Here is a 12,965-nt window from a genome sequence, read left to right as displayed (position 1 = left end):
TTCCACAAGACTTCCTTGCATTAATAGACTCTAAGAGATGTTAACATTGAGCATTCTTCAATGTTAAGGCTATTATACTAAAAATCAGTTTAAAATATTTTTAAAAATCAGCAATTTCACAGAGAACATCTGGTCATCTTAATATACTTTTAACCCAAAACACTGAGAAATAAAAAGGAAAAGAAATGAACAGTAAGTAGATTACATTTTGCAGGCTGATAGGCTTACAAGTCTCCCCAAATATCAAAGTCATACTAAACTGGGGGATTATTAACTTCTTGAAGAGGTTAATCTCTTTAATATAAAGTCAGGGTCATAGCTGTCTACAAGTTATATGTACAATGCCAAAAAAAGTTCACAGTAACATTTTTCTGTATCATAATAATTATAAAGGCTAAAAAGCATAAATTCACTATCAAGTTACAGGTTCTCACCACATACATGCAAAGATTTTCCATTTACTTTGATGAAATCTTACTAAGAACATTTCAATTACCTATAGTCAATTACTCTGTCCCAAGAAACCATTTCTATTAGCATTAAGACCCTTTAAATTAATAGATTGTGATTAAGTTTGTAATTTGGGTCCTCCTTTTAACTGTGTACGATTACTAACATGTATAAAAGTAACATTTGTTGATTTTCACAGTATCTTACAAAATTAATATCATATTTCAACAGAAATATATTCATTCTCTCAAATCAGATCACATGTATCATTTATTTGCACATTCTTTTTAATCTGATAAATTTTCCAAAGTAAAGGTTTATTTCCATTATACTTAACATCTCTCTAGCTCTAAGAGGTTTCGTATTTTAAAGTCATCATTTGTAAATGTTTCAGCAAGCCCCTTCTAGTTACAGACATCTAAGATGGGTCTATAATACACTAAAATTTCTACTCATGAAAATTTACACATTTATAGAGACAGACACTAAAATTGAGAGAGGTCAAGCAATCCACATATTTAATAAGCTGAAAAGTCAAGATTTGAACTAGTTTTTCTTACTTTAAATCAAATGCTTTTATCATCAACTGAAAAGTTTAAAAATATATTTGTTCATCAATGCAATATAAAATGGGGAGGGAGGGAATGTTCCTACATGTTTCTAAAATGCTTTCTTTTCCTCCTATTCCCTTTGAGCAGCTATTTCTGCATCTTAAACCAAGTCTCTTTAAGCCTCTTTTATTGGACTTGTACTGCTCACCTGAATTCTCTAACCATGGTTTTGATCCATATTGCTTTCATTATTTTTACAACTTTCTTCACTGTCCTATGAAGAACAAAGAATATTAAGGGCCTCACTGGAAAATTATCCAAGTTCATTGTTTTTCTTTAGATAACTATTATAGTTTTAAAAAGAAAAAAAGGCTTCTTTTAGGATTTATAAGCACCAAGGAAAAGGTATCGATACCTTGAAAGCTAATGATGTAATTCTATACATAATCTGTAATACTGTCCTTAAGACTATGGGGCCAGGGCGGGGTGGGGGCCATGGGGAGAAATCTCTCTGGAATGGCATTAATCTTTAAGAAACTAGCCAATTCCCAAGAGTGTTTATTGCCTGGAAGCTGGAGGTAGTTCAGATTGTGTTAAGGAGGCAAGATTGTGAAAGGTCAGTAACTAAATATCAGGAAATACTGGGGCAGGTAAAGCTGTGACTTCTGTTGGGACCACACACAACCTGTACTGTTATTGATGAGTGGAACCCCCGACCTTGCACTCCAAAACTTAATTCCTATTATCTGTCCCTACCCCAACTTCTGGTAGCAGGCCCACTGGTATGGATTTTGGTGATGGAGTAAATAATAAATAAATATGCTCTCAGAAGAAAGAGAGAGAGGTAAGCAGTCCAACACAGTCACTGAAAGAGGGAGATTCATCTGTGTGAGTAGGAGGTGCTCTGGACAAAGCTTAAACTTTAAAGTGATTTAAAGAAATAACAGCAGGACTGGGTAAAATGAAAGAGGTAAAGAATTAGAAAACTGAAGTAAAAATATATGCATATACAAATAATTTTCTGTTTAACCATATTACGAAGCATATAACTAATCATTTGATTTATGAAACATCTTAAATCTGGTATAATCCTAGTGGTCCCACTAGGTGGTTATTTATGAAAAATATTTTCAGGTGTTTTAAAAAGTTCACACTTTAAGGAAATACTTCATATTTGAAACTGTAAAGCTCTATATTGTACACGTGAAGCCACATATTCCTGGGGGGAAAATAATGGAAGAATTAAGACCTGTGGGAAAGGATGAAGGGACCATATTAGACCCCAAAACGATGGAAGCACTAAAACGAAGGCATAAAGGAACTAATCAAAATTCATGGAGCATGATAAAAAAACCTCTAGCTACCTGTGAAAAACACACTTTTAAATCACTGTTTTGCTAGATCTTGCCCTTTCTCTAAATACATCTATGTGCCTTTTTTTGTGATTAAGAAGGCTAAAATTCTCAAAACATGCACTAAAGAATTCTGAGATATTTCTGTACTTGAACAACAGTCAGGCTCAACCTCCCTCTCTGATATTTTCCCAGAGGAAACGAAGAGCATAATTCCACTTCCGAAACTTTGAAAAAGAACTGCTATGTGGCACTGCTCAAGACCTAGTTAACCTCAGGCTTTGCTGTTTCCTCTGGTAAAACTTTTTGAAACAGTGCCAAGAATCATTTGATCACTTAAACCAGTGCTGATGAGTTGGAAGCAGCTGGGGTATATGAATCACTCATTTTTTTCTGTTATATTTTTATATTTAAATAGTTTTCTGAAGGACCAAGTAACTTTGAAGGCTCTCTGGAAACAAGGGAAAGACCACTGGATTAGGGGACAGGAAACCTGGAGAATAATTCTGAATTAGGATTACACTTTAATGTCAACTGTTCTCTATTTTTTTCTATCTAATGGCTTTTCTCAGTTATTTTATAAGCTTCTGGAGAGTAAAAAACTAAGAATACTTCTTTATCTATGTTCATAAGAACACAAGATAATGAATGGTCAATTAGCAGATGTTCAATGATATTTACTTATTGAGTATAATTAATAAACTCAAACAATAAAACAAAACAGTTCCTCGTTTTTCCCCCACTAAAAACAAGTTTACATTAAAAATAGGAGAAATAGCATAAAATAATGTCTAAAGGTTCTAACTGATTATGCCAAAAAAGCCAAATGGAAGTTTCACAGGGCAGGGTAAATGGCAGAAATGAAAATAAGGGTGTATAATACATCATCCCTAACTCTGAAAACACAGATGTTCCTTGTCAACAGCACTTATGTTATTTCTTAACTAATCTGGGAGATTTCTCACATTCATGAATGCTCATAAGTAAACTATGTATATGATTTTTAAATTAAATAAATATTACCTATAATCACACGGCTATTGACAATTTTGACTCCCAGTCTCTTTTCTTTATAACCCCAAAGCCTGGCAGATAAATAGGGGGTTCAATTTTTATCCCATTCTTCTTCACTCACATGTTAGTTTTAGGAAAAATATAAGCATTTCCTCTTGGTATTAAAAGCATTAAGTATATAATCTTAATGGCTGAACAAATTTTTTTTTACTGTAATTGGGAAATTCAGGTAAGCATCTTGATTACAGTTACTCAGCTTAGGTAGCAAACTCAGTTCTGAATCTAAAATGTGTGGTTCCAAGCTAGTAACCAAATTGCTTTTCGAAGTACAATGTTGTACTTCCCATCCTTCCACCTACATTACAGCTCATTCAACAAACACCTGAGTTCCTTCCTTTTCTCCAACACAAAATAGCTACTAAATCCAGGTTGGCTTTCTTACTGATCCTCCTACTCTCTGCTATTCCATCAGTCACTTCCTCCTTCCTCTACCTCTTCAAAGCAAGACCAGCTTTTAATATCTGGCTCATGTCCCCTCCCCTACATAAAGTCTTACTGAACAATCAGAACATTCATTCATTCATTCATACATTCAAATCATTCAATAATTACATAGTTAACACTCTGTACCAGGCACTGCTGTGAGTATTGGAAAAGAAAGAGAAACAAAACAGACAAGGTTGCACTCTCATAGGAAGAACAGAGGATAAGCAAGTACAAAAATAAAAAATTAATTTATCAGTGATATGTATTATGAAAACAAGATGATTTCTGCACTATTTCCAGTTACTTTCTGACAATTTGCTATAAAACTGCATTATTGAAAGCAAGGATTCCATCTTATGTCAAAGCCTGGCACATAATAGATACTTCAGTGATCAGTAAATCAATGCATGTATAAATGAGGAGGATAGATGAATGGATACAATGATCATGGATGGATAGAAGAATGAATGAATGAACGAACGAAAGAACAAACAAACAAATGGACAAACAAATGCCTCAAACTGTGATTAAACCATTTCATCTCTGTTTTGTTTCCCCCAACTATGTTGGTCTCCCAACTAGGTTGAGGGTCAAGAGCCTACACCCTGCAAATCTATATTGGTCTGGCCTGCCCAGCAAAGGTGAAAATGAATCTGAGTGATTTTACATAGGATAGATACCTCCAGTTAAGGCATTGACCCTCACTATTTCCTATCCTCTTTGCTAGTACCCAGTTCCCATATTCGTGACCCCTCTTTGGCTCCTATGAGCATCTGCCACCAGAAAGTTTCTCCTTTAGGACAGAGTTTCAAAGTTTAGTAACAGTAGATAGCAAAAACTTTATAACATATGAAAAATTTTAAAAAAAGTTTAGTAACAGTAGATAGCAAAAATTTTATAACATATGAAAAATTTTATAACATATTCTTAACTAATTCTTTTGGAATTGTGAGAATAGTGATTTCTAGGCCAGACTGTCTATAATTACATGATCTAAATCATTCTAATGTGTGACTAAATTCTCAAAAGCTTACCAAAACTAATTTTATTTTTTTAAAGATATGTTAAAGTTTTCAAAATATTCAGAAGTAGTGGTGGAATATATTTTTAAATAAAATAAGAGAAAATGTCAAAGACTTCAACAGTGTAGAATCACTTGCTTACATCACTGGACACAATTATCACAGACCATAATCAAGGACACTGTTTCTCAAACTTACTTAGCCTTGACAACAAAAATAAATCCACAAACAACTCTGTGTTCCTCAGTCTAAGGAACATGGTCTTAACAGTTAAACATTCGCTTCAGGTACATATTTAATTGTCAACAGTATTATAAACACAAGTGCAAACTTGTGACAAAAATCCAATAGTAATGTTTAGTCATAAAGTAACTAATCAGGCCACCCAGAAAATGTTCACATTATTATTATTTTTTATTTATCACCTAAATGAAACATTAAAAAATTTTGTTAATTCTCATTAAGAACTAGCTAAGGATATGTCCCTGGGGATATGTCCATTACACTTGACTCAAGTTTAGGAAACCCAGATCTTAAAAAACAGAAGTAAGGGTCTCTCTCAAGAAATGAATTCATGTATACTTATGGCATGGGCATATATATTTACAACAAACCAAATACTTTAATCAAAGTTCATTCCTGATTAATATTCAAATTCTTAAAACTTAAATATTTTAAATTTCTCTGCCTATCAGCCACAGTTCTCTGTTGGACAAATAGTTAACAATATATAAGCTCTTTCGAACAGCAAATTACTGCTATTTAAAAAGAACCATGTAGTTGATTTATCTTGGTCAAATAAATTTGTTATTAACGTCTGATTTTGCTTTGGTTCGTCTTAAAATGAGAACATTTGTTTAACATTAAAGTTATGTGAAAGAGCATCAGAAAATATATCTAAAATTTGATCTGTTCACAAAATATCAAAAAAATTATACGCAAAATATCGAAAAATTATAAAGTGTGACCCTAACCAATATGAGGAATTATAGATGAAATCTGAAGATTTTGGAACCTCTTAGTTTAGGTTCCTGACCTTCTTTGTGAAATAAATATAATCTTCTCACCGTGTTTTAATAACATAATTAAAACACGTTCACTTTTTATTTACCCAGAGAATCATATATATAACAAGAGAAATATTTCCAGAATAGGAAACCTGTGTTTTATGTATACCTTAATTCAAATTATCATAAATGCTTAAAAGCAGAAAAATGTAGTAGTAAGAGAATTGCAAGTGGAGCACTGACCAACCTGCAGGAGCTATTTCTCTTATTTCAAGCGGCGCAAGCCAATTTAGCATCACTAAAAATGATATATTTTGATAAAATACTTTCCAAAGGAAATAATCATAGCAAAAGAAATAGGACTGTATTTTTGCTGTACTGAGTTAGCTAAAAAGCCCCATAATTGGAAAGAAAGGCTTCTTATAAACATCATAATTACAAAAAATGCAATAATTTAAAGACTATTTGTACTAGCTTTCATATATGTAATACTGACCTTTTGAGAAGTTAAGCTATTTTTTTCCACTTGGACATAAAGATATATCCTATTTATTTTAGCATAAATCAGCTCTCAATTCCATCTCCAGATACTATCCTATGTCTCTTCTTATTTCCAAAGAAAATTTTTTTAAACATTTGTCAACAGCACCTATCACCTTTTTCTCCCTTCCTACTTGCTTCTCGACCCACTACTATATAGGCCTTCACCGCCTCCCATTTCTCAAAAATGACTCTCCTTGAGATCACCAAGGGCCTGAACATTGCTAGATGCTGTAGTAGGTTTACAGCCTTACCTTGTTTCCTCTGCTTGAATTACTTGACATTCTCTTGGTTTTCCTCCTGCCTATTTGGCCAGTCCTCAGGCCCTGAACTGGTTGATGCCGCTCCCACCTACCCTCTTCGAGACCTTCTTCCTATACACTTCTGCATTTTTGTCTTCCAAAGGCCTACTAATTAAGATTTCAACTGAAACCACTTCCTCACAGAGGCCTGCCATGCTCCTATAGATCTGGTCAGTGCCCTACTTATAATTCTCTTACTACTCCATTTTTCTGCTTTTAAGCATTTATGTTCATTTGAATTAAAGTAATTGCATAAGTAATTATCTGACGTCAACTCCCCTCACCAGAATGTAAGGTTAGGGGCTGTGATCCCTGGTGCCCAGCATACAGCTTTCTATACCTGCCTGGACATTTGAAGGAAAGAAGGAAGGGAGGGAGAGTGGGAGAGAAAGAGGGAGGAAGGAATGAGTTTCACAAACTAAACCAATAACTATTAACTTTGATTCTAAAAGTATAAAACTAAAGAAAAAATAGTATTTCAATAATTTGATTCAGATTTTATAAAACAAACCAACTATGAAATTAGCTGAAGTTCAGAAGAACTAGTAAAATTAGAGATACTGTGTAAAATTTAAAGTATAGTTATCCTGAAGATTGAAATGAATGGCATTTAAAAAAAAAAAAAAACCTATTAAAAAAAAATAGTTCCAGAAATCAAAACTGAAGACTGTTTTGCAGAATTGTTAATCCACTCAGGCTCAGCAGAAATCAGGCTATAATGAAGAAAACCATAGACATTTTAGAGTAAATATTTATTAAATCCAAATTAATATTTTAAAAGTATTCTTAATAACTCAATTTGTTTTTAAAATGATAAATGAAGCACTGATTACTCAAAATATCTAGAATCCCGTGCTGTTGGCAATAATGTGCAAACCATTCATGCTCCTTCTCCTTGTTTATAAAATTAGTAGTGGAGTAGCTGACCTGCGAGGTCCCTCCCAACACTTTAGAAAGTTTAAGAGTTATACCAAGAAACCTAACACAGTAACATCCCACTTAATTAGGAAGTTTGCTTCTGAGACTTTAACTATTCAAAATGTAAAAGATTATAAACCTAAAAACAAAAAACAAAAAAACCATTAAAAGTCTTCTGAATAGCCAGAATGTTTTCACTAACAGTATCAAGTCCTATATATTTAACGCAGGCCTTTACATGTTAATCATTGTTTTAATTTTGATCACTGTTGCAATATGCTTCATTATCTAGTAGCAAATCATTTAACAACCTTGAGAAGAGTCAAAAGGGGAACAGGGTAAGAAAAGGGAATAGAAAAAAAGATTAAAAGCACAGATCATTTTCTAAAGAACAGTAACAGAACATTTATAGCGAAGCAAACAAAACAACATACCTCCATATCCCATTCTTACAACATTCTATTAATTACAGCACTAACGATTTTGAATTATAAAAAAAAAGTAAAATTATGTTTGCTAAATTCTATTTATCAAGGCAGGAAAATATATCATCACTGAAAGTTTAAAATTTAAACTTAAATTTATAAAAGTTAAAAACTATTTTTTAAAAAAAGGTCCTAGAACTTAAACTCAAAAGCATTATACTTGAACTGGTACATTATAGTCCCAGCAATAAAACATTAGCACAGGAAGTAGTACCTTATTTATATGCCAACAACTTTAAGTAAGAAAAATACTAGTAAGGCAGTAACACATAGTAACACATTAGTAAGCAAAAAACTCTTCTGCATTTACAATTAAAAGCAAACAAGAAGACAAAAAATGGGAGAAGGGACTCTCTTCAGTTGAAATTTATGTCTGGAAGCTATCCTAAAATTAGTATTAATTGTTTGGCATTTGAATGGCTCTGGGTTTTTGAAGATGGCTACTTAACTGGCAGACTAAAACATTTCTACCACAAAGACATAATTGCAATACTTTTGAAAAAAAAAAAATCAATACTTAAAACAAATCTTAGTTTTATAACATTGTCTGGATACTGAGATATAAAACAGATGAGCAAAAGTGGTAAAAAGGTACAAACTTCTGGGGGAAGTGGGAATGTATTAAAAAAAGTTTCCATATATGCCATATTGTGCTTAAAATTCTTAAAGTAAAAACTGCACGTTTTTGCCAAATGTTCCCAAAAGTATACAACAATTCTGTAAAATATTGGCTATGTATAGAACGCACTTTAAAAAATATTTCTATCAGGTTAATGTGAATATTTTATCAAACAGAAAGCTTGCCAAAATATCTGCTGCCCTAACAAGCTAAGAAGAAATTATTGCTGCTACCTAAATCTTTGAAATAAACATATTTTTGAGCTAGATTTTAAAATATTGGTTCATATACATACTGTACTAAAGTAAACATTATAAAAATGTTTTATAAACATGCCACTATAGATATACAAATTGATAGAATCTAAATTCTATTAAAAATTTTTCAAATGTAGCAATAATGATATACCGTAAGTCTTTTCTAAAAAAATATCACACTAGTCTACAGCCATGCCACCCTGAACATGCCTGATCTCGTCTGATCTCGGAAGCTAAGCAGGGTTAGGCCTGGTTAGTATTCGGATGGGAGACCACCTAAGATACCAGGTGCTGTAAGCGTAAAAAAAAAAAAAAAAAAAATCATACTAGTATTCCTTTGAGAACACAGTTCGTGATTGAGAAGTAGATCTAATAAATTCTATAAATTCTGCCCTGGTGCTGATAAATTATATCCTTTATAACTCAAATAAGTTTTATCTTAAATTCCTATTTGCAAAGTAAAAGAAACAGCCAACTCCAGGATATTAAATACCAAAGGTTGTAGGCAATGTATGAAAACTGAACAACAATTCATGCCCATAGCAGAGACCAATTAAAAAACCACTAATTATAATTTGGCATGTAATTCCATTCTCAAAGCTACTTTCTAAAAATCTGTTTAATTCCACAATTATTACCTGTCTAGTTTTGCAAAGCACTAGATAGTCCTGCATGACAGAACAGTGAAGAAAATATGGTCCTTTCACTTCAGACTTGGTAAGAGGAACAAGGCACAAATAAAGGATGATAAAAGGAGAATTCCCAAGTTGGAAATCCTGAAAGAGACTGGCCTGGATCACCAAAAAAATTTTCAGCAGATATGGGGAAAAGACTATTTCTATTTCCTAGGATGCAGGGGAAAGGTCTTAATTTTATCCACCCCAGAACTTATGTGTGATTACTCTATGAAAGTTTAGCAAGTGAAAGTATGATTAAAGATATTTTAAGGCAAAACTAGCAGGTTCTATAAAAAATTAGAAGATTTATTTAAATTTGCTCCCAGTTAAATATAGATTGTTCTTAAGCAAAACTCATTCAAGAATTCACTTATGAATAACAATGAAAAAGGTTGGCCTCAGACCAGATATAAGGTAGACTTTAGGTGTTCCATAAACATTTATTTGTATAATTACAGAAGACTAAAATCATGAAATTTAGTATCTCTTATTAAAAATAGTGACCATTTAATGTTTTTAAACCATTGGACATATGTTTTTTTCCTGACAACATACTTATATATTCACATTTTTGGTGAATACTTGCTAAGAATTCATCTAAAGTTCGATGTGACTGACACCAAAAGACAATGTTCTTTAATTAACTGAATCCCACATAGAAATCTTACTTTTGACTCTTCAGTAAAATAAAACAAATGATTAATATAAATTATCACATGAGCATGCAAAAGATAATATTGAACATTCAAAGAAATAGCAGAATGATGTTTAAAAAGAATAGTCAGAATAATGAAATAATTAGAAAATTAACAAAAAACCTTTTGATTTAAGACTTATCTTCTGTCCAAAATGCTAGCAAAACAGAAGCAATGTCTTTAAAAATTAGATAAATAGCCAGTATAAACTCCTAGTAAACTAAACTCTTTATTTTTTCATTTTAAAGAAAGCCTGACGCAGAGAGTATATTTTTATTGTATTAACCTTTCATTATTTCCTACATCTGAAATTAAACTCTATAACTGATATCAAGTGATTAAAATGAACCTAGACCCAATTAACTGCCTGTATATAATGCTGTGACTCAAATTTTACCCAAAAAGTATAGGCTTTTTGAAATCTTTTGCACTGATTTAAATAGCTTCTCAAATACAATCCAATTACATGGGGAGAAGGGGATCCACTGCCATAAATATACAATTATATTATATAATTAACAAAAATACTTAAGAACTTGCCAAATCGTGTCCTTAAAACTAGATTTAATAATTAATTCTATAGAAAATAACAGTAAAACTAAAAGATAATCTACCATAGGTACTTTCTTGATGTCTCCACAGTATACTGAAAACACAAGTACAGAAGGAAAACAGAGATGAACAGAGATACAGTTGGACATTTGCCTAAAAACTGGCTTCGCAAAATGAGGATGAACAAACTATATAAACCATGAGGATTAAACTCTTTTAATTTCTTCTCTCTGGTCATCATAAAAGAGGTGCCCTTAACATAGGTTAAGTGTCTATGTAAAAAGAAGCATAAAGAAATCTGTTGAGATGGGAGGGACTGCAGAGCATCCATCAACATCTGTTTGAAAAGACCTGCCAAGCTCTCAGGAGTTACATTTAAATAATGTGACCCTTCCAGACAGGACAATAAGGAGACAGATTAGACCCTTCAAGTGGTGATTCATCTTCAGACACATGGCAAGGGGGATCCAATATAAAGCCTGAATCCTGCCTGTTTGCTTAAGCGTCTAGCAGCTCTTTCTATGGCCCTGTAACTAACTAGTGGGTGTAAGGCACCTACAATTCTGGGACAAGTTACTAAAGGAGGCTCCAGACTGAGCAATAAAACATACAACCTTTCCAGGCCCACTCTCAAATAACAGTATCTGCTCTTCTCTTGCCTGGGCATAGGACAAATCCCAGTGCAAGATCCATCATAGTACTTACCCCTTTATAAGATCTATCATCTGACTTATAGATTTTGAAGAAAACTCTTAAATATATGCAGTATAATGAAACAATAAAATGCAGATTTTATTGTTTACTACTCTAGAGGGACCACAATGTGAAAGTGAGACAGGAGAACACATACTTTCAACACAGACAACTCTTAGCATGTGTAATCCTTCTCCAGTTTCTCATCAGTCCCTAACTTTGACGACTACCGCCACACTCCAGAGCTGGAGTATAAAATGTGGGCCCATAGAGTTACTGTATCAGTAACAAAATCTTGAGGGGGGGGAGAAGCAATATTTAAACCACCTTTCTTAGTATTTCAAAAGCTTAAGATTAACCCACCCCCATCAGGTAGCTGCCTCCTGCAAATGCCTTCCTCCACTCTTCCAAATCTACTCTCCTGCATTTCACAGGATGGGGGAAATGTCACAAGCAGGTAACCGGGGCACACTCTACATGGCCCAGGAGCAGGAAGGCTTCTCTCATTTGCTCACAGTAAGACTCTGGGCTGGTTTCATCGGAGGAGGAAGCACCTCCCTGTGAGCCCAGTGCGCTGTGCTTCTCCCTCCTTCCTGCAGATGGAGGCAGGCAGGGAAAGAGCCTGCTCTAAGGCCAAGAGCTCTTCTGTTCTCTAAGCAGACAGACGAGAAAATGAAGCCACGGAAAGCCCCGTGCTCCTGGAAAATGAGAAGGGGGCAACAGGCAGGTGCTGCTGTTTTCAAAATATTGTAAAATTCTAACCTGGTCACTAAGACATGAGATATATATATATATATATATATATATATATATATATATATATATATACACACACACACACATATATATATGTATACACATCACATATCACGTGATATATATACACTTTTTTTTTTGTATACACAAAACCTGATGAGAGAGAGGTTTACAATAACTTTACCCACTGATAAATGAAGTTTAAACTCCACCCTCTCTTCCAGAATCAAGTCTGTGTCCCCACCGGCTAGAAGGCAGTGTGGTAAAATGTCCTCTCCTGAATGAATTTATATTCAAGTTGCTTTCCCTCTGTAGCTCCTCACTGTTGCCTGGAAACAGGAAACCCTTCCCACCTACATGCTTCCTGACTACTCCCCCTATCTCCCTCTTGCAGTGAAGAGAATGTACCTGGCCATGGTTCTAGATACTGTTTATCTTAAGGAAGAGCTGGTTCTTTTAAATGAAGCAATGGCAGGAATTTTGCCATTTGTTTAGGGATATCATCACTAGCCAAATAAATTAGTACTGAAAACTTTAATTACTTAGACAGGAGAACCTCTCTCCCCAAAATACACGTTACCTAAAAACA

At 33.6% G+C, this 12,965-nt stretch overlaps 1 protein-coding gene and 1 pseudogene across 6 annotated transcripts in view; one reads left to right on the top strand and one right to left on the bottom strand.

Annotated features, from left to right (window-relative positions):
* Window positions 1–12,965, bottom strand: part of BBX (BBX high mobility group box domain containing) — a 245,057-nt gene that overhangs the window by 186,977 nt on the left and 45,115 nt on the right. The window lies entirely within an intron of this gene.
* LOC120598248 (uncharacterized) lies at window positions 9,186–9,303 on the top strand (annotated as a pseudogene).

The sequence above is a fragment of the Pteropus medius genome, unplaced genomic scaffold (genome assembly GCF_902729225.1).
Source record: "Pteropus medius unplaced genomic scaffold, Ma_sr-lr_union100, whole genome shotgun sequence".
Taxonomy (NCBI): Eukaryota; Metazoa; Chordata; class Mammalia; order Chiroptera; family Pteropodidae; genus Pteropus; species Pteropus medius.
This window is presented reverse-complemented; position numbering and strand designations above follow the sequence as displayed.